Source organism: Hyaena hyaena, unplaced genomic scaffold (assembly GCF_003009895.1).
Source record: "Hyaena hyaena isolate Hyena2069 unplaced genomic scaffold, ASM300989v1 scaffold_141, whole genome shotgun sequence".
Taxonomy (NCBI): Eukaryota; Metazoa; Chordata; class Mammalia; order Carnivora; family Hyaenidae; genus Hyaena; species Hyaena hyaena.
The window spans coordinates 2,278,313-2,297,350 of record NW_024080773.1 but is presented as its reverse complement, the minus strand read 5'-3'; the positions used below and the strand labels follow the sequence as shown (position 1 = coordinate 2,297,350).

At 44.1% G+C, this 19,038-nt stretch overlaps 1 protein-coding gene across 2 annotated transcripts in view; it reads left to right on the top strand.

The window, feature by feature from the left end:
- Window positions 1-19,038, top strand: part of SGMS1 (sphingomyelin synthase 1) — a 262,857-nt gene that overhangs the window by 120,343 nt on the left and 123,476 nt on the right. For both annotated transcript variants that reach the window (XM_039238521.1, XM_039238522.1), the window contains one exon: window positions 6,293-6,410. The gene's annotated coding sequence lies outside the window, so the exon portion shown is untranslated. The remainder of the gene's footprint in view (window positions 1-6,292; window positions 6,411-19,038) is intronic.

Genomic DNA, 19,038 nt, shown 5'->3' with positions numbered 1-19,038 from the left:
TGTTAAATACACTTTTCCTTCTTTTTTCCTTTCAGCTACTCATTCGTTTTATTTATTTTGAGGTAATCACATGCACATTGTTTACAATGAGAATAATCTTGTAACAGCCGCCCCCAGTTGTTTTTATACTGTCGTTAGCCCCTTTTCAACCCTTTTACTCATACTCTCTTGTTTGCCTATTTCTAAACAACACGCCGTATGCTCGAAGTGCCATTTATTGATTGCTTTGAAAATTTTAGACTTCTAGGGGCGCCTGGGTGGCTTAGTCGGTTAAGCGTCCGACTTTCTCTTAGGTCATGATCCCACGGTTCTTGGGTTCGAGCCCCGCGTCGGGCTCTGTGCTGACTGCCAGCTCAGAGCCTGGAGGCTGTTTCAGTCTGTGACTCCCTCTCTCTCTGACCCTCCCCTGCTCGCGCTGTCTCTCTCTCTCTCTCTCCTAGAAATAAAAAAAATTAAAAAAAAAAAAACATTAAAAAAAAAAAAGAAAATTTTAGACTTCTATAGATTGATTTTCTGCAAGGATTTAGCTCCCGTGCGTAACCCTTCACCCTCAGTGCACACCTCCTCTTCCCATCTCCATTTTGTGGCTCTCGTTTTGTTGCAGTGTGTGCATAAATAAATACTTACTGTTTACCCGATTATGACTGTATTTTGCTTGTGGCTGAGCTTTGTGATATTTATGTTGAAACGTCTCAGGCTGTTCTGCTTCCCAGGTGGTTGTGCATGAACTGTTTTACTGTTTTATTTCTCTGGAAAATGTTTGATTCTTTTCTTTATCCTAGAATTCTGAAATTTCCATTTGGGACATAGGTCATAGGATCTTCTGATGTTAGTGGTCCTTTCAATCCTGAGGCTCATTTCCTTCAATTTGGACAATTTTCTTGTATTATTTCTTGGATAATTTCCTTTTCACTCTTTTCTTTTTCCTCGTTTCTGCAAGTTTGTTAGATATTTGGACCCCCTGGTTTGGTTCTCTCATTTCTTATGTTTTTTGTTTGTTTGTTTTTCTGAACCATTTCCTATCTCTATGTGTTTTTTGTTCTACTTTCTGAGAGATTTTCTTAGGGGTATTGGACTTTTTTTAAATTAAAGCAATTTTTTAATGTTTATTATTTTGAGAAAGAGAGCAAGCGAGCAAGCAGGGGAAGGGCGGAGAGAGAGGGAGGGAGACACAGAATCGGAAGCAGACACAGCACAGAGCCCGACACAGGGCTCTTAACTCACAGACTGTGAGATCATGACCTGAGCTGAAGGCAGCCACCCAAATGACTGAGCCACCCAGGCCCTCCAGGGTTATTATACTTTTAATTTCTACCAGCATGTTTGTAATTCCACACTTCATTTTTATTGGTCTCTGAATGTTTTGTTTTTAAAAATAGAATGCTGTTTCTGTTTCATGGGAATAGGGATGGTTTGTCTTGGGAAAAGATCTAGGGCTTTAATTGCTCCCCACTTTTTCTTTGTGCTTAAAATAACAATTTGTTTTACCTTCTAGTCCTGTAGGTCAGGAGTCTGATGGGTCTCCCCGGCCTCAGTCAAGGTGTTCCCCCCAGCCTTTTCTTGCTTCTGGAGGCCCCCTTCCAGGTGGGAGCCTCTTCACAGGAGCAGAAGCAGGTCAAATACACCTCGTACTGCTTTACTCTGACTTCCTCTGCCTCCTTCTGTCACATTTTAGGACCCTTACGATCACATTGGACTCACCTAGATAATCCACATTATCTACTCCCACATTTTCTTATTGTGGGAAAAAAATATGAAATTTGCTGGATTAACCATTTTTCAGGGCATAGTACAGCAGTGTTAACTATATCGATACTGTTATGCAACAGGCGTCTAGAACTTTTTCCTGTTGCAAAACTGAAACCCTGCACGCACCAGTACAGCTGTCCCTTCCTCCCTGCCCTGGCCTCTGGCAGCCACCCTTCCTCTCCCTATTTCTAACAGTCTGGCTGCTCCAGATGCCTCATGGTAGTGGAAACTTCCAGAATTCGTCTTTGGGTGACAGACTCATCTGACATGGCATGATGTCCTTGAGCTCTTTCCCAATATAACCTGTGACAGGATTGCTTCATTTTATAAGATTGAATAATATACCATTTTATGTCTGGAGCACTTTTTCTTTATCCATTTTTCCACTGACGGACATTTCGGTCGCCTCCTCCTCTTTGCTGTGGTGAATAGTGCCGCAGTGAAGGTGGGTGTGCAAATACCTTTTCTTTTTAATTAGTTTCTTTTTTATTAAAAAATTTTTCCGCTTTTAATTCAGCTGTAATTAGCACACAGTGTTATATTAGTTTCAGGTGTACAATACAGTGATTCAACAATTCCGTACATTACTCAGGGCTCATCATCGTATGTGTACTTTTTTTTTTTAATGTTTATTTTTTTGAGAGACAGAGCGTGAGCAGGGGAAGGGCAGAGAGAGAGGGAGACACAGAATGTGAAGCAGGCTCCAGGCTCTGAGCTGTCAGCACAGAGCCCGACATGGGGCTTGAACTCATGAACTGCAAGATCATGACCTGAGCTGAAGTCGGCCACTTAACCGACTGAGCCACTCAGGTGCCCCGCTATGTGTGCTGTTAATCCCCTTCATCTGTTTCACCCATCCCCTACCCACCTCCCCTCTGGTGACCATCAGTGTGTGCTCTGTAGTCAATTAAGAGTGTGTTTGTTTGTCTCTCTTTTTCTTTGTTTGTTCACTTGTCTTTTTTCTTAAATTTTTCATATGAGTGAAATCATATGGCATTTGTCTTTCTGTGACTTATTTCACTTAGCATTGTACTCTCTAGCTCCATCCATGTTGTTGCAAATGGCCAGATTGCATTCTTTTTCACAGCTGAATAATATTCCATCACACACACACACACACACACACACACACACACACACACACCTTCCCTTCTTTATCCATTCATCAGTCAGTGGATACTTGGGCTGCTTCCATAGTTTGGCTCTTGTAAATAATGCTGCTATAAACATAGGGATGCATGTATCCTTTTGAGTTAGTGTTTTTGTATTTGGGGGGCAAATCCCCAGTAGTGCCATTACTGGATCCTATGGTAGTTGTATTTTTAATTTTTTGAGGCCCTCCCATGCTCTTTCCACAGTGGCCGCACCAGTTTGCACTCCCACCACCAGCGCACCGGGCTCCTTTCTCTCCACATCCTCGCCAGTGCTTGTTGTCTCTCGTGTTTTTGATTTTCGCCATTCTGACCGGTGTGAGGTGGTAGCTCAGCGAGTGTTGATTTTCATTTCCCCGATGATGAGCAATGCCAAGCATGCTTTCATACCCTTGTTCACCATCTCTGTACCTTCTTTGGGAGGAATGTCTGTTCAAGTTCTTTGCCTGTATTTTTTTTTTTTTTTTAATTAGGTTATTTGTTTGTGGGTTAAGTTGTAGGAATTCTTAGTATATTCTATTAGCCCCATTATTGTATACATAGTTTGAAAATATTTTTTTGCTTTTAGTCGGCTGCCTTTTTACTGATTGTTTCCTTTGCCAGGCAGAGGTTTTTAGGTTTCATCTAGTCACATTTGTATATTTTTGCTTTTGTTGCCTGCACTTTTTTGTATCATATACAATGAATCATTGCCAAATCCGGTGTCCTGAAGCTTTCTGCCGGTGTTTTCTTCTCGGGGTTTTGTTGTGTCAGGTGTTATGGACAGACCTTGGATCCATGTGCATCGTCTCAGGTAAGGGGCTACTGATCTTTATGCAGACTTTTAACCTGCCCCTCAGTTTACCCAGGAGCCACAGCCCCATCTCCTGAGCCTTCCGGAACGGGCAGCCGGCGTTTGCTTGCTGCCCAGGCAGTGAGGTTGGTTCTCCGCTCTGCTCAGCAGTCATGTCTCTCCTCTGCTCCAGTGCCCTTTTCTGTTCTCCTTGTCCTTAGGGGTTTTTTATCTTCTTTCTCTCGTTACTATAATTTTGATGGGGATATAGAGGGAAACAGAGATAAACAGCCCCGTTCCTTTGGCCATCTATCACCCCCCAAATCCAGATTGATTTTTAAAATGATATTTAAACGGATTTTTAAAAAATGATACCTCATAAATGCTATTGTTAGGTTATACCTCCAGAAAACATTGTTCAATCTCTTCCTTTGCTTCCTTTTTGTTAAAACATCTAAGGCTAGCCTTCATTGAACTACCCTTCCTAAACATTTTTGAATTCAGAATAAACAAATTTTTGTTCATAATGTGAGGTCAAGAATGTGAGATGATACCTGTTTCCTGAGGCATAGTTTTCTTACAGGGAAAATCCTGGATTTAACTTGAGGTGTATGTACTGTATGTTGGTATCCTCAGGAAACGATGTTCTTTAATGTAAATATATTTTACTTGAACACTTTTAAGCCAATATAATGTCAAGCCTAATTTTTATTTGTTTTGGTTTTTTTAGTTAGTTTGTGGCAGCAGCTCTCTTTGTGACTGTACACATGTTCCTCGACTTAAGAGGGTCACGTCACGATGAACCCGTAGTAAGCTGAAACTATCGTAAATCAAAACTGCATTTAACACACTTACCATACTGAACATGGCTCAGTCCAGCCCGCCTTGAATGTGCTTGTTTAGAACACTCTCACGTGCCTGCAACGGGGCAAAATTCTCTAACACAAAGCCTGCTTTATGAGAAAGTGGTGAAGAACTCATGTAACTTATTGGGCGTTGGACTGAAAATGAAAAGCAGAAGGAAGGAGAAGGGTTGTGGTGTGTATGGAGTGATCGTCAGTTCCCACCGTGTCTCCTAGCCGCCTGGGCGCTGAGGCTCAATGCCACCTTGTGCCCCGAGAGAGCGTTCTACTGCACATCACGAGACCAGGCAGGGGCGGAATTCAAAGTATGGTTTCTACTGACCCTGTATTGCTTTGGCAGCATCGTAAGGTGAAAAACACCGTAACTTAAACTGTTGTAACCCAGTGACAGTCTATGTTTGGTCATTTACAGGTGTAGCACTATTTCTTACTATTTCATGAGAAGATAAAGAGAGATTAGATCGGGCACTGCCTGCTGTGAGTTGGTCCTCAGGGCTGTTAAGACTGGTGTCTTTTGTTCAAGAACTGTTTCCTCACATAGTTAATTTTGTGGGTAGGCTCGAGATTTCAGCTACCCTGTTTGGTGCACGGTCCTAGGATTTTTATCCTCGGGTCCAGGAATGGGCTTCAAAGAGCTTAAGGTCTTTCTGGAATTTGAATGGTATTAGAATAGGCTTCACTTTCATCAGCTGGTCATGTGATCCGGCAAAGTGTTGAGGACCCACTTTTAATGGATTGTTCTAGAGAGAAAAGATAGAATGCTATTGATTAACTTGAACTTGATTACAAAAAGATGCCGTGTTGCTTGCTGCCTCCAGATTGTGTATTCTTTCACGTGGAAGTGCACACGGCTGTGCATGAGGGACTGAGTGAAGAACGCTCTTTGTCCTTTGTCAGAGGCTAAACCTCTCCAGCTTCCTGGTTATGCAAAAGCCCAGTTACACATATGTGACCAGAAGAGGGGGCATTTATGAGAGTGCTGTTTTGGCCTCACAGAAGTGAGCACCTTTTTATCTGCTTGTAAAGAGGATAACTTAAGTATTGTTACCCTTTGTTTTCATCCTGAAGCTGCTGCAGTTAATTTGTGAAAATCAGTTATGTGTTGACAACTAAAGAATGTAGATACATATATAAAAGGAGAATAGAGAGTTACACACTTCAGTTTTCAACTAAGAAAAGATGACGGGAGGGAGGGGTAGGGGAGGGAAGGGCATGGAGGAGGGTGCTTGTGGGGATGAGCACTGGGTGTTATATGGAAACCAACTTGATAATAAACTATTTAAGAAAAAAAAAAAGATGGCAGGGGGTGGGGCACCTAAGTGGCTCAGTTGGTTGAGCCTCTGACTCTTGATTTTGGCTCAGGTCATGATCTCACAGTTCATGAGTTCAAGCCCCAAGTCATGCTCTGGACTGACAGCACAGAGCCTGTCTGGGATTCTCTCTCTCCCTGTGTCTCTCTGTCCCTCTCCCCCCAAATAAATAAATAAACTTTAAAAAATCAAAAGATGGGGTTTAATATTATGTATATTCATGGCGCGCACACACACACACACACACACACACACACAACCTTTACAAAAGAGAAAGAAGAGGGTGGAGGTTGGAGAAGGTCAGTTGTGAATTTTTTGTTTCCAGTCTAATACTTCATCATTTTTGCTGACAGTGACATGCACTAGATTTCTAAGATGTCCTTAAGCTCAACAGTCTTCTGGCTCCCTTTTCCAAGTGATTAAGCTCAAGTTGCTCCTTGATTCCAGGTCCATCCCTGAGGCTGTGGAGGTTGCACAAAAGCATCTGGTTGGGAGAGCTATGAAAGAAGAGACAAGACCCTGCCTGAGGAAGCCTACATGAGAGTAACTTTAGAGGAGCCTTGCAGTAGGTACAGAACAGCAGCGGTTGGAGGTACGTAAGAGCGGGGGGCCCAGCCTGCCGTGCTCGGTCTGTGGAAGGGCAGCTGTTCTTAGGGCGGAACCTCACTCACCTTCCGGCCTCAAATGCAACGTGACTGAGTAGGGGGATGTTGCTCTGACCTCCTCCTTGAGCAGCTCTGATGCCACCCCTCTGGGGCTCTTCCTGTTGCCTGAAGGACAAGAAAGGCCATAAAGGCAACATGCAACTCTGGACAGATGACAGTGATAACACATTTCTGGTCAGAGACCTCCCTGCCTTTTATTGTGGGAACGCGGAAGCCAGTATCAAAGCTCAATATCCTTTGAACCGGCTCTTACTGCCTTTACTCTCACCCTTGACGTCTTGAACGACGTCAAGGCTATATCTGATTGGATAGTGGTTGCATCAAGTTGCCTGATGCCCTGTTCATCATGAACTTTACCCTGCTTTGACACCCTCCTCCCCTAAAGTTATGTTGTTAAGTGGTTCCTTCATTTCCTTGCTTATTGCCTTTAATTCTTATCTCTTCAATCATGTTTATCGTCAAGGTCAGGGTCACCCATTATTTCATATCTTGTGACCTTCAATATATGTCTAGCTTTTGATGCACTGGCTCTTTTATTATGGAATAGCCCAAATCATGTCATGTGTCACTTTGATCCTTTAGGATTTTGTTTTTGGTTTTATTTGGGGGAAGGAGGGTCAAGAGAAAGAGGAGACAGAGAGAATCCCAGGCAGGCTCTACACAGTCAGTGCAGAACCCAGTGTGGGGCTTGATCTCATGAACTGCAAGACCATGACTTGAGCCAAACTCAAGAGTCGGATGCTCAGCCGACTGAGCCACCGCGATGCCCCTTGTTTTTCTTTTAGTCTACGAATGTAGGACACAATAGACGTGCCTGGGCCAAATATTTTATGTCTTAGATTATCACAGTGTCCTGGGAACATTAAATAAGTCCCATTTTCCAGATAAAGATATTGAGATTCCAAGTGGTTCAATAAGTGGCCAGCTGTTTCCCACAGTATACGTGGCAGAAATGGCATTTGGCAGTAGGTCTGTCTGTCTTCCACTCCACGCCGTGGAGACAGTGTACCATGCTGTCCCCCTTTTTGAGGCAGGATTTGACAAATACCCTAATGCTTGTGGAATTCTTCCACCATTGTTTGCTATTTATTCCCAACTCATGGTGCTTACTTGGTTTATAGTTGTGTTTGCAAAATATAAGGAGCATAGGAAAGTTTAATATTTTCAACCATTACTGTTTCCTAATTTTACTGAGAGTATATTACTGGTATGAGACATTAAACATGTCCCTTTTGAAACATAGGCTCTCATGTCTTCACAGGTAAGTTCAGAGTTGACCATAAGGCCAGTAGAGGAGGTAGGAGTGGCTTTCATCTTTCTGACTCAGCCCTGTTGTGTCTGCGACATGATGTCCCCATTACCCAGACCTTCCAGTATGCAGTTAGGGAGGGTGACGTAGGAGAGCGATGCGGCTCTGCAGGGAGTCCTGTAACGTAGTTCACGGAGGCTGCTCTGCAGCCCAGATCCTTTATAGTGTAGACCATCTAGTCAAGTGCTTCGTGTTGGCCGAGTGGTCATGTCAATGTGTGTGGCTGAGAAGTTGTCTTGAAGGTTGTGAGTTTTAAGTTTGAGTCTGTTTAAGAATAAATGGAATCCACCTATTTTGGTTTTTGGTTTTTTTTCAGTAGTGGGCTACATGATTTGAAAATCTGTGTATTTAGGTTTCTGAAATATTTTTATTTAATTAGCGGATGCTATGTAGACCCATAAATATCTTATGTTTTTTAATTTATTTATTTTTAGAGTGAGAGATTGCGTGTGTGCATGTGTGCATGAGTGGGGGAGGGGCAGAGAAATAGGAAGAGAGAGGATCCCAGACAGGCTCCACACTGCCAGCATGGAACCCAACACAGGGCTTGAACCATTGAACCATGAGATCATGACCTGAGCCAAAATCAAGAGTCCAACACTTAACTGACTGAGCCACCCAGGCACCTGACCCATAAATACTTAAAACCTTCACTATGGGGTGCTTGGGTGGCTCAGTAGGTTAAGCGTCCGACTTCAGCTCAGGTCATGATCTCACAGTTCGTGGGTTCGAGCCCCGCGTCAGGCTCTGTGCTGCCAGCTAGCTCAGAGCCTGGAGCCTGTTTCAAATTCTGTGTCTCCCTCTCTCTCTGATCCTCCCCTGCTCACTCTCTCTCTCTCTCTCTCTCAGAAATAAATAAAAACATTAAAAAAAAAAATCTTCATTAAAAGCCTGGGAGGTGGGTGTGATCTACCTTCTTTGAAAGGTGACCCCGCCCAGGCTATGGCATTGTGAAACTTGCCCGTCCTGCCCGTCAGAGGCTGGTGGAGTCCATACTCCCGAGTGCATACAGGTGTGATTTCACTGACTGATTTCCACGATTATCCATCCTGGCTGATTATGCACAGCAGTGACATTCAGATTGCAGACGCGTCCAGGAACTTTCTTATGCTTTGCATCAACTGCAGTCTTCCTACAAAGAGCTAGATAAGCCTCATCCCCACAGAGGTGAAGCCTTGTAGATGGGTCTGGTGTGTCCCTATTGGGGCTGGGCCGTGTGGTTTTCCGGGACTGCGCCGCCCTCGAGAATGGGGAGCACATATCACACGTGCCCCGGCCACACCTGTTTCCCACACGCTTACTGCACTGTGGTACCAACCAGGGTCCGCTCCCTGCGCACAGCTGCGTGGGCTTCCTTCCAAAGCAGTCGGGCCTTGAGTTTGACTACACAAGCACACGGGTAAGGGCCGCCCTGGCATTTATTTATATAGGCATCTCAAAATCTACAAGATATGCGGAACTCGAAATGTCAGGCATGCAGTGTCAATGTCCCTCTAAGTAAAATTTCTTTTTGTTTGTAAGTGTGTTTTTTCCCTAGTACTGCATCGATGAGCTCAGACAACAAAATACAAACCTCCACGCAGAGGTAGCCACCGGTAGATCCAATTTTGGTGCCGATGCTTACAGGTTTCATTCTTAGGAATAAGTAGGCCTCTTAAAAAGAACAGAATTAGGGGCGCCTGGGTGGCTCAGTCGGTTAAGCGTCCAACTTTGGCTCAGGTCATGATCTCACAGTTCATGGGTTCAAGCCTCGCGTTGGGCTCTGTGCTGACAGCTCAGAGCCTGGAGCCTGCCTCAGATTTTGTGTTTCCCTCTCTCTGTGACCCTCCCCTGCTCATGCTGTCTCTCTCTCTCAGAAATAAATAAAACATTAAAAAAAAAACAATTAAAAAAAAAAGAACAGAATTAGAGTGATAGTGTTCAGGGTCCATTTTTATTTATGGCTTGAGTGTTTTCCCCACGTTTCAAACTTTTCTTTTACAACATGCTAAAAAGGGGCTAAAAAGTATTCTGTGTGGGTAATATCAGAAGTGATTCCGCCCAGTTAATTGATAGACCCGATCCTTATTCAGTTCAGTTAGTACCCCTCCACATTAGGCCACAGTGATAGGAGAGTATCAAAATAAACATAATTGCCAAAAAGTTTCCTACCTCCTGGCCCCCTAAGTGGCTCAGTCGGTTGAGTGTCTGGCTTCAGCTCAGGTCATGATCTCCTGGTTTGTGGGCTGGAGCCCCACATCGGGCTCTGTGCTGACAGCTCAGAGCTGGGAGCCTGTTTCAGATTCTGTATCTCCCTCTCTCTGTCCCTCCCCCGCTCTTGCCTCTGTCTCTGTCTCTCTCTCTCTCAAAATAAATAAATGTTAAAAAAAAAAAAAAAGAAAGACTATGGGATGAGAAGACCCAAATGACTTCTGCTACCACACTGTGCAATGAACATGACTTGTAGGTTTCCCAGTACAGATGCTGTGCATGAAGGGAACACTGGAAATTCTCTTCTGACCCGGACACTTTGCAACCTGCTTTTTCGTTCACTCAGGTGACTCCTCTTTGAAACTGTTCAAATTCTTCTTTGCAGATATTTCACTCTACTACTTGCTTAATGTATTTGATGCTTCATGCACTAGTTAATTGAGCATTTCCCCCCTCTTTTTGTGGCTCTTTCACACGGGTTAAACCCTAGGGCAGACAGCTGCACTGACCGAAGGAAACCACAGGCATCCTCAGCGATGCCGCCTTTTCACTTCCCTGGAGACACAGTCCCAGTGCAGCCCCGGGCATGGCTTGTGAACGGGAGTTCTCCCCTGAGAAGGTGACAGCTGGGACGGGCTACCGGGTGATAGAAGCACTCTACCAGCAACAGGCCTATGTGAAGCGGGGACCGTAATGTATTGTTTCTCATTATTGTTCTCTCACAGACATTATTATGAGTTCGTCACCGTCACCATCTCACCCAGGCCACTGCTTTCCAGACGTGGTTCCTTATTGCCCTGGGGATTCCAGTGTGCCAGGGGGCCGGGGCAGGGCTGCGGGGGTGGGGGCGGGGAGGACCTGGTCTTTGACCTCCTATTGTCCTGTCCAGCCACAGCTCGGCTTTCATATGTTTCATAATTGAACTTCTACAACGTTTCATTTAAAGAAAGGATGCAGCTGCTCAAGGAAGTAAAGACTGAGAGTCATTGGGGTATATAGAACCCACGGGAGTGTGGAAAAGGGAAGGGGAATCGGTGTTCACACTGTTACTTCATGTTTCTCCTATAGGGACCTGGTGCTTCTTGGGTTTGGTGCTTAACATAATCCCTCCAGTTGGAATTCCCTTAGACGGACCTGCTTTAAAGACCATGGTTTCCATAGATGTGCCTCAGAGGAAGTTAGGTCAGCAGAGCTGGTGGGTTAGTCTACAACCACTGGTGGTGGAACTCATCTTTAGCGATGGGTTCAGCAGATGCTGGTAATCGTAACTTCTTCAGGGCCTAGGACACTGGGTTCTCTGTGAGGGTCGATGTGGCTAGTAGGAAGATGTCCTACAGTCAGAGTGATGTGGTGCGTGACTTTGAGCCTGACAGTTTGTGACATCTTCATGACTATTTCTAGATTCTTTTAAAACATTTTGGGCGGGCTGTCCTAAATTGAAGATCGGTATCCTGAATCAGGAACTTCAGCTGTGTTTGTGCCACAGCCCACTTGATTAAGTCGAGAACTTCCCTAGAGACCAGGGAAGAATGAGGAACTAAGGAATTTACAGTGTCTAATTCACAGTGGGTGCTCAGAATCCTTAGTCAATAGTTAAAAATGTAAACTACTTAAATACAGGGTGGCTGAGGCAGGAGTGTCCATATGTGAAGATCTTCACCTGAATACATATTTGGTTATTCAGAGAATGAGATTGGTTTTGTGAGAACTGGAGAGAAAATTCCTGCTTATCTCTAATAAAAAATGGGTAAATTATTCCCAATTTGCAAATGTAACAGGACGCATTAGAGTTAGATAGGGTCTGAGCTGTCTACATTCTTGCTGCCACAACTCCTGGCCTATTTCCTGCCATGGTGTAGGGCTCAGTTTCTGTCTACTGTACAAGCTGCTACGTGTGAATGAATGGTACACCGGACTTGTGCAGTACTATAGCCCTGGGTATATCCATTCACCATCCATCCATCAGTCCATCCGCCCACCCACTCATTATCCACCCATCCATCCATCTACTTACCCACCTACCTACCCATCATCCATCCATCATCCATCTACCCACCTACCCACCCATCCATCATCTATCCATTCATCTACCCACCCATCATCCATCCATCCATCTACCCACCCACGCACCCACCACCCATCCATTCATCCATCCATCTCTCTATCCAATAGCTGTTGAGCAGCTCTGCTTTGTATCACACACATAAAGGTACAAGCCTACAGGGGTGAACAGTGCAAACAAGATCCCTTTTCTCGTGGAATGTATAATCTAGTGGGAGTGGGTCAGCGTGATTCAGGGAGACAAGTAATACAGAGATAGATAAACAAGACTATTTCCAACACAGATAAGTGCAGTGAGGAAAATAAAATAGGGTAACAGAATTTTGGTTTAGGATAGACTATTTTGGATTGGATCTAAAATGTACAACCTGTGTCTTCTTGGCTGTTTACTTCTTGTACCGCCTGTATTCACCAACTGTCTTCAGTAATCCTGAGAAGACAGGAGATCCTTCTGTGTTTTTTGTGGTAACTAAGCTGTTTCTCGAGGGGTCGGCATTCAGTGGTGGAAACTGAGGTAACTTGGTTGTTCAAGTAGTTTGTGGAAATACAATTAAAGTACTTAGTTGCTAGCCCATACCATATAAAAAGAAATTTCAAATCCATCCCAGGAAGAAGTGTAATCTACTGCTCATAAGGGGGAAGACAGAGAAATTGGATTGATTCTCTCTTTAAGTGTCTTCTTGCTGCCCATACTAAATGGGTCACTGAATCTCACTGATTTGTTTCCTTACAGTGTCCCTCTTTTCACCTGCTGTATTTTGTCCTTTTTCATTAGCTTATCCCCACTCTGGTAAAGTCCTTGTTCCCATAGGCTGGTCTTCTTTAATTGCCTTCCCCTCCCTGGGTGTCTCCACCTTTGGTCCACCTGATAGGGTAGTTTTTCTGATGCTACGTTCATATTTGTGTTTCCATCTTTGGAGCCTTTAGGGATGACTGTCCCCTCATTTTGCAATCAAAGCCAGACTCACTGGCTTGGCATTGGAAGCCCTCAACGATCTGGCTCCAGTCCCTCTTGCCAGCCTCATTCCTGCTCTTGCCCAATGCAGACCTTCGGTTCCACCCAGATGTTCTGCCCCCCTTCCTTTGTGCCTCTGTGGAAGACTCATTCCTTTCCTTCTGTGCCTGCTTAACTCCCGTGTGATGTCCCAAGTCCAGTTCAGATAGATCAGCTCTCTGTCTTTCAGGCCGCTTTATAGATTATGCTTTGTCTCTGGTAGTCCTAGTTTGCTTACGTCCAAGTGGGAAGTTCTCTTTCCTTTCCTTCCTTTTCCTGATTATGATGTTTTAGATTTTCTGAATCTGAAGATTGAAGTTAGGAGAGTTTTACCAGTAGTTATTAGAATAATGCCTCTTCTTCATTTTTTTCCAAGAAATTCCACAATACACATTAGGCTATCTCACTTCCTTGTCTGTGTCCCTTTTTTGTATTCTTGTTATCTTTGTGCTTGTGTGTACAGTTCCGAACTATTTCTTTGTGTTTTTGTCTTTTGGTTCACCTGTTGCTTTTTTCAGTTTATTTTTAATCTGCTATTTAGATCATCTTTTATAAGAAAGGGATTTTTATACTTTCAAATTTTATTTTTACTTTTTTATGACTCCCACTGCTTTATCTCTGGAGCCTAGACAAAGGTACAACATCTAGTAACATAGGTGCTCAGTCAAATATGTGCTGTTGGTTTTTTAATTTTAACTGTTATTTTTGGTCTTTTCTTGGTAATATTTTTAAAAGAAAAGTAAACTCTTTTTCAAACTTCTCTTAATTTATTGGGATGTATTAAGTATGCTTATTTTATATCGACTTACAGTATTTAGATTTCCAGTGTATGAAGTCTTTTCTGATGAGATTCATTCACCTGTGTCTGTTGGCACTCACTCATGGTGACTTAGTTCCTTATGTGTTTACGGTTTATTGACTGTGAGCTCATGTTCATTGGAAGTGTTATCTGTGCAAGTTCTTTGAGACCTAAATGAAGTATTTATACTTGCATCAGCCAGGTACCTGCAAGGCACTATCATTTACATTCGCTGCGTGACGACATTTTTTGAATTTGGAACTCAAAACCACAGAGTACTAGTTGTTGATTATGAAATCTCAAGTGAAGTTTTCCATCTCACCCCACCCCTGCCCCCAAATATGCTCGTTTTAAAAAGAAGCCACCCGTGGGACGCCTTGGTGGCTCAGTCAGTTGAGCATCTGACTTCAGCTCAGGTCATGATCTCATATTTCTGTGCTGACACCTCAGAGCCTGGAGCCTGCTTCGGATTCTGTGTCTCCCTCTCTGCCCCTCCCCCACTCACGCTCTGTTTCTGTCTCCCTCTCTTCCTCTCTCTTTCAAAAATAAATAAACATAAAAAGAATTAAAAAAAAAAAAAGCCACACGTAACCTGAGGGCATAGTTCTGTGAGGCCCAGTGCAACGCAGGGATCTGTTCAACTCGCCCTGAGCGGTGCTGGTTCTGTCTCCTCCCCTGCGCCGTGTAGTGACGAGAACAGAAGGTCAGGGTGACCGGGGTTCTGTTTTTGGTCCCTTCCCATTTCCCAGCTTCCCCACTTTTATTGTCTCTTCCTTCACTGTCACCTCACTGATGCGTTTACAAAGATGTTGTATTTTCTTCTCCTCCTTCTTTAGTTATTTTTGTCTGGAGGAGGAGTGGTTTAAGGTATCTGTGGTGTCATTCTGCGGAAAGGAAAGCTCTGTTTTGTTGCTTTGGTTTTAGTAAGTGCTTCTAATAAATGAAGTGGGAAGACATTTAGGGCAGAGCCCGAAGAATTATTAAAAATTGAGGTATGCATCCAGTTTTCTCCTTTTGCGGGTCTGCCCTACACTGTTAGATTAGTTCAGTGGTGAGGTGGAGAGTAATACCTTATAATACACTTTCTGTGGGCAGACCTCAAGGTCTCTGAGACCTTACTTATTGAAACGAAGATTTATTTTTGTTCACTGACTTGATTGTCTAATGTTTTACTATATAATATAGCTTCATCTTTTTTAAAAAAGTTTATTTATTTTGAGAGAAACAGAACAAGTGAGGGAGTGGCAGAGAGAGAGAGAGAGAGAGTCCTAGGCAGACTCTTCTTCAGTGTCAGCACAGAGCCTGATGCAGGGCTCGAACTTACAACCCTGAGCTGAAACCAAGAGTTGGACGCTTAACCAACTAAGCCATCCAGGCGCCCCTAATTTCAGCCTTGTAAGTGAGCTGTGATCCCTGAGTAACCCCTCCAGTAGAAGAGGGAGGGTAATTTGTTATATTTTTATGATGTGCTCTCTGCCCCAGGCCCCCTGCTGGCATCCTGGGAGGCTCTGAGGTACCTTGGTCTGTTCACTCAGTGTTATTTCCTTTGACTAGAATTCTGAATATTATTCGTAAGTGAAAATAGTTGGAATTAGTAGACTGTGCCGGTGATACAAACACGAAGCCAGTCTCAAAAAGAAATTGTTAATGTTAACGGTGTTATGTGTGCAGTGTGTAAACCTGCAGAGTCAGTTTTATGATTTGGAAATGCAGTCGGCTCTCTAACTCTTGGTTCACCTAAACAGACGGTGGGTGGCAAGAAGCAGCGCCATCCGTAGAAATACGTAACGTGCTCACGGCCCTGCGTGGGCCCTATGCGGTGTGGTGAACGGTCATTTTCTCTTGTTGAGAGTCTCATCTTAGATTCGTTCTGCGGGAAGGGACCTGCGATCTGGGTTACTATCCTCACGCATGTAGCCTCCGTCTGCCTTGCCACATTCAGTGACAGTGTCCCGGAATCACCAATATATCTAGCATGACTTAAGCTAATGAATAATTTTTTAAACGTGTGTTATGGTTCTAAGCAAATGTTGAATGGAAGAAAGCCCAAGTTATGATGATCAGAGCAGGGATAATGATGCCTGGTACAGCTATATATTTTTGAAATCTTGAAAATCCGTCGTGTGCTTTAAATATTTGCCACGAAAAGGAGCAGAAGTGTGATGTGGCAAGCATGCGGCTGCACTAATAGCCTGGTTTGTCAGCTGGAGACTTCTATATAAGACCATATTATGGTTATAAAGTTTAAAATTGTTATTTGAAGGGCTTAGAGGAGTGACTATTATGTGATTTTTTGAGTAACTGATTTGGAATTTTAATTTTATAAAACACATTAGCGTAACAGATCCTCACATTCAGTCACAGGAAATGGCTCTTGTCGATATTGTAATGGTTACTCTGAAGTGGCACCGGTGGGAATAGTTTCTAAGGTGGAAGATGGTTTGTGACCCACTTTATAAATGTTTTTAGGCTTTTTAGTTACTTAACCAAAGAAATCACTGTTTATTATTTTTTGCTCAAAATTTGATTGCACAGACTTTTCCCAGGGCTTTCCCGTTCGTCTTTGTTGTATTTTCCATGCAGTGAACACATTTCTGAAAATTATATAAAAGATATTTTTGTTTATGTTTTATTGTTTTAAAGAGGCCATTCCATTTATTTATTTAGCAGAGGAGAGGGACAGAAAGAGGGAGAGAAAGAGAAAGTGGATCTCCACAGGCTCCACACTCAGCACGGAGCCCAGCACGGGGCTCAATCCCATGACCCTGGGATCATGATCTGGAGCAGAAATCAAGAGTGGGACGCTCAACTGAGTGAGCCACCCAGACGCCCCTTACTGGTATTTTTCGTAGAATACATTAATTTAGGTTGGCAAGGAAAGTTCACTAATTTAAAAGGACTTGTAAGAAATCCTTTAGTAAAATGAAGAAAGCTTTTTTGATTTGGAGAAATCTTTTCTCTTTTTGTGCAGGTGTTTTTAATCTTGGGTCATTCCTTTGATAGTTGATTTGTATCACCTGCAAAGATGTGTTGGGTGTCCTTGATTTGACTATATACGTTTATTTCTCCCTGTGTTGATGCTACCATAGTAGAAGCAAAGATTATATAAGAAATAGCTTATTTACAGAATCTTTTTTCTTCTACAGTGTTTGGTGGAAAAGGTTCAATTATTAATGTACTCACTTATAAACCCTCACACAGCCAGAAAAGCCACCTTTAAGAAAAATATTTCAAGGCATGATTATTGTCCCGACATTCTCACATTCCAATGTTTTTCTCTCCTGTCAAAATGTGTGAATCCGAATGCAGTAAACTGACTGAGGGAACTTTCTCAGCGATGGGGCTCAGTGACTGGAGGTGAGCAGCTGGGGGTAAGGGGCATGTAACAAACACCCACTTGCGATCCAGGGTCTGTTTCCAAGCTCTGTGCTGTTGTAAACTTAGCTTCTTTTGAAGTGTGTGGAGTTCTTGGTCTCATCAGGCCGGATAACCCAGAGCAGTGTCACTGCATGGGTTTACAGCAGTTCTTTCTCCTTTACTCCTTAAAGTACTCCCTGCTCTATTACACAGCTGGCCTGTGTTGTTGGTGACAGTTTGCTTTCCGTAAAAAGTGCTCTGAACAACTTCAGATAGTCTCTTCTCTAAAGATAATATCGTCTGCAGAGTGCCTTTTTTAAATGCTTGTTTATTTTTGAGAGAGAGAGAATATGAAGCAGGCTCCAGGCTTCGAGCTGTCAGCACAGAGCCCGAGGCGGAGCTCGAACCCATGAACCGTGAGCTCATGACCTGAGCTGAAGTTGGATGATCCGCTGACTGAGCCACCTGGCGCCCCTAGGTCTTTTATAGCCTAAGGCTTTTATCGCTAATAAAAACCCTGCGACTTTGTAGGGGCTTTCAAGACCTTCCTTCATTCACCAAATTTTTGGTGTCACCTTTACATTCCAGGCCTCCTTTAGATACTTTAGGTCATGAACCACCTTCAAAAGAAAAACAAAAACCCCAAAGCTAAACCTTGGAGCTTACGGCCTGATGGAGGAGACACTTCAGATGAACTAGAACACAAGTGCATGTGTGCTCGGTGGTGATCAGGGTTCTGGCCAAACCACAGTTGAGAGCGTGGGAGTGTCAGTGTGAGTGTGTGTGCACGTGAGCTGGGTGAGCCTGGGGTGTGGTGTCGGGTGTGGGGGCGGGGCAGGGCAGGCCTCGGTGAGAAGGACACGGAGTCGGAGGGAACTCGCCCACTCAATCCTGGTCAAGAAGACAGAGGTCCACGTGTTCCCCTGCTTCCAGATCCAGGAAACCAGACTCAGCCTGGCGCCAGGGACTGCGCATGCGTGCAGATCGCTGGTTCAAACCCGCCCTGTCCGCCCCCTGGCTGACTTCACAGGCAGCATTCAGTTCGTCTTTAGAAGCTTCCTGGCTCCTAGCAAATTGGTTCTCCATCACAAGCGCTGATCACTGAGGATCGAACCATGTCTGCTCGTGAGCAAAAGTCACGAGGAGGGAGGGAGGTGGATTGGTTTTCTCTGCTCAGCAGGCAGAGCCCCACATCCACACCCTCCCTCCGCCAGGCCCTAAAGAAGGTTGAGAAATAACTTCTGGGAACTACCATTTCTGCTTTTCCTTTCTCTATTTAAAGACTGTTAAAAATTACTCTGCTTTAAAAATATATTTGTTCTTGTTTTATTTGGGACGTTTCAGAAGAGCACACTTGTAACTGTAGAAACGGACAGAGTCGTAGCTTACAGGGACGGCGGTGACAGAGACAGTGACAGTGACTCCATCCCGCGGAGAGGTGCCTCCTTTCTTGTTGTGTACGCGGAGCCCGGAAGAGGCAGTTTGCTGGGATCATCGGGTCCATGTCACTTTTAAGTTGGGATTGGTAGCGGGTTAAAGGAGGGCAGCCCGTGGGCTTGCTGAGAGATTGCCTGGTCCTGAGCGCTCTCCCCAACGCCTGGCACAGCCCACGGGGAAGGACAGCGAGTGACTGGCCCCTGTGGACGTCCTGCACGGTCCAGCAGGGTTTTGGGGTACTGTCCTGATAGGAGGTCCATTTGTGCTACTTTTCTTTCTTGTTCAGAATGAAAAAAAAAAAAAACACTTTCCTCTTTTTGGAGAAAATACTTGTCAGCCAGTGTGCTGTTTATGGTTTCGTGACTTTGATTTTAACTGCAT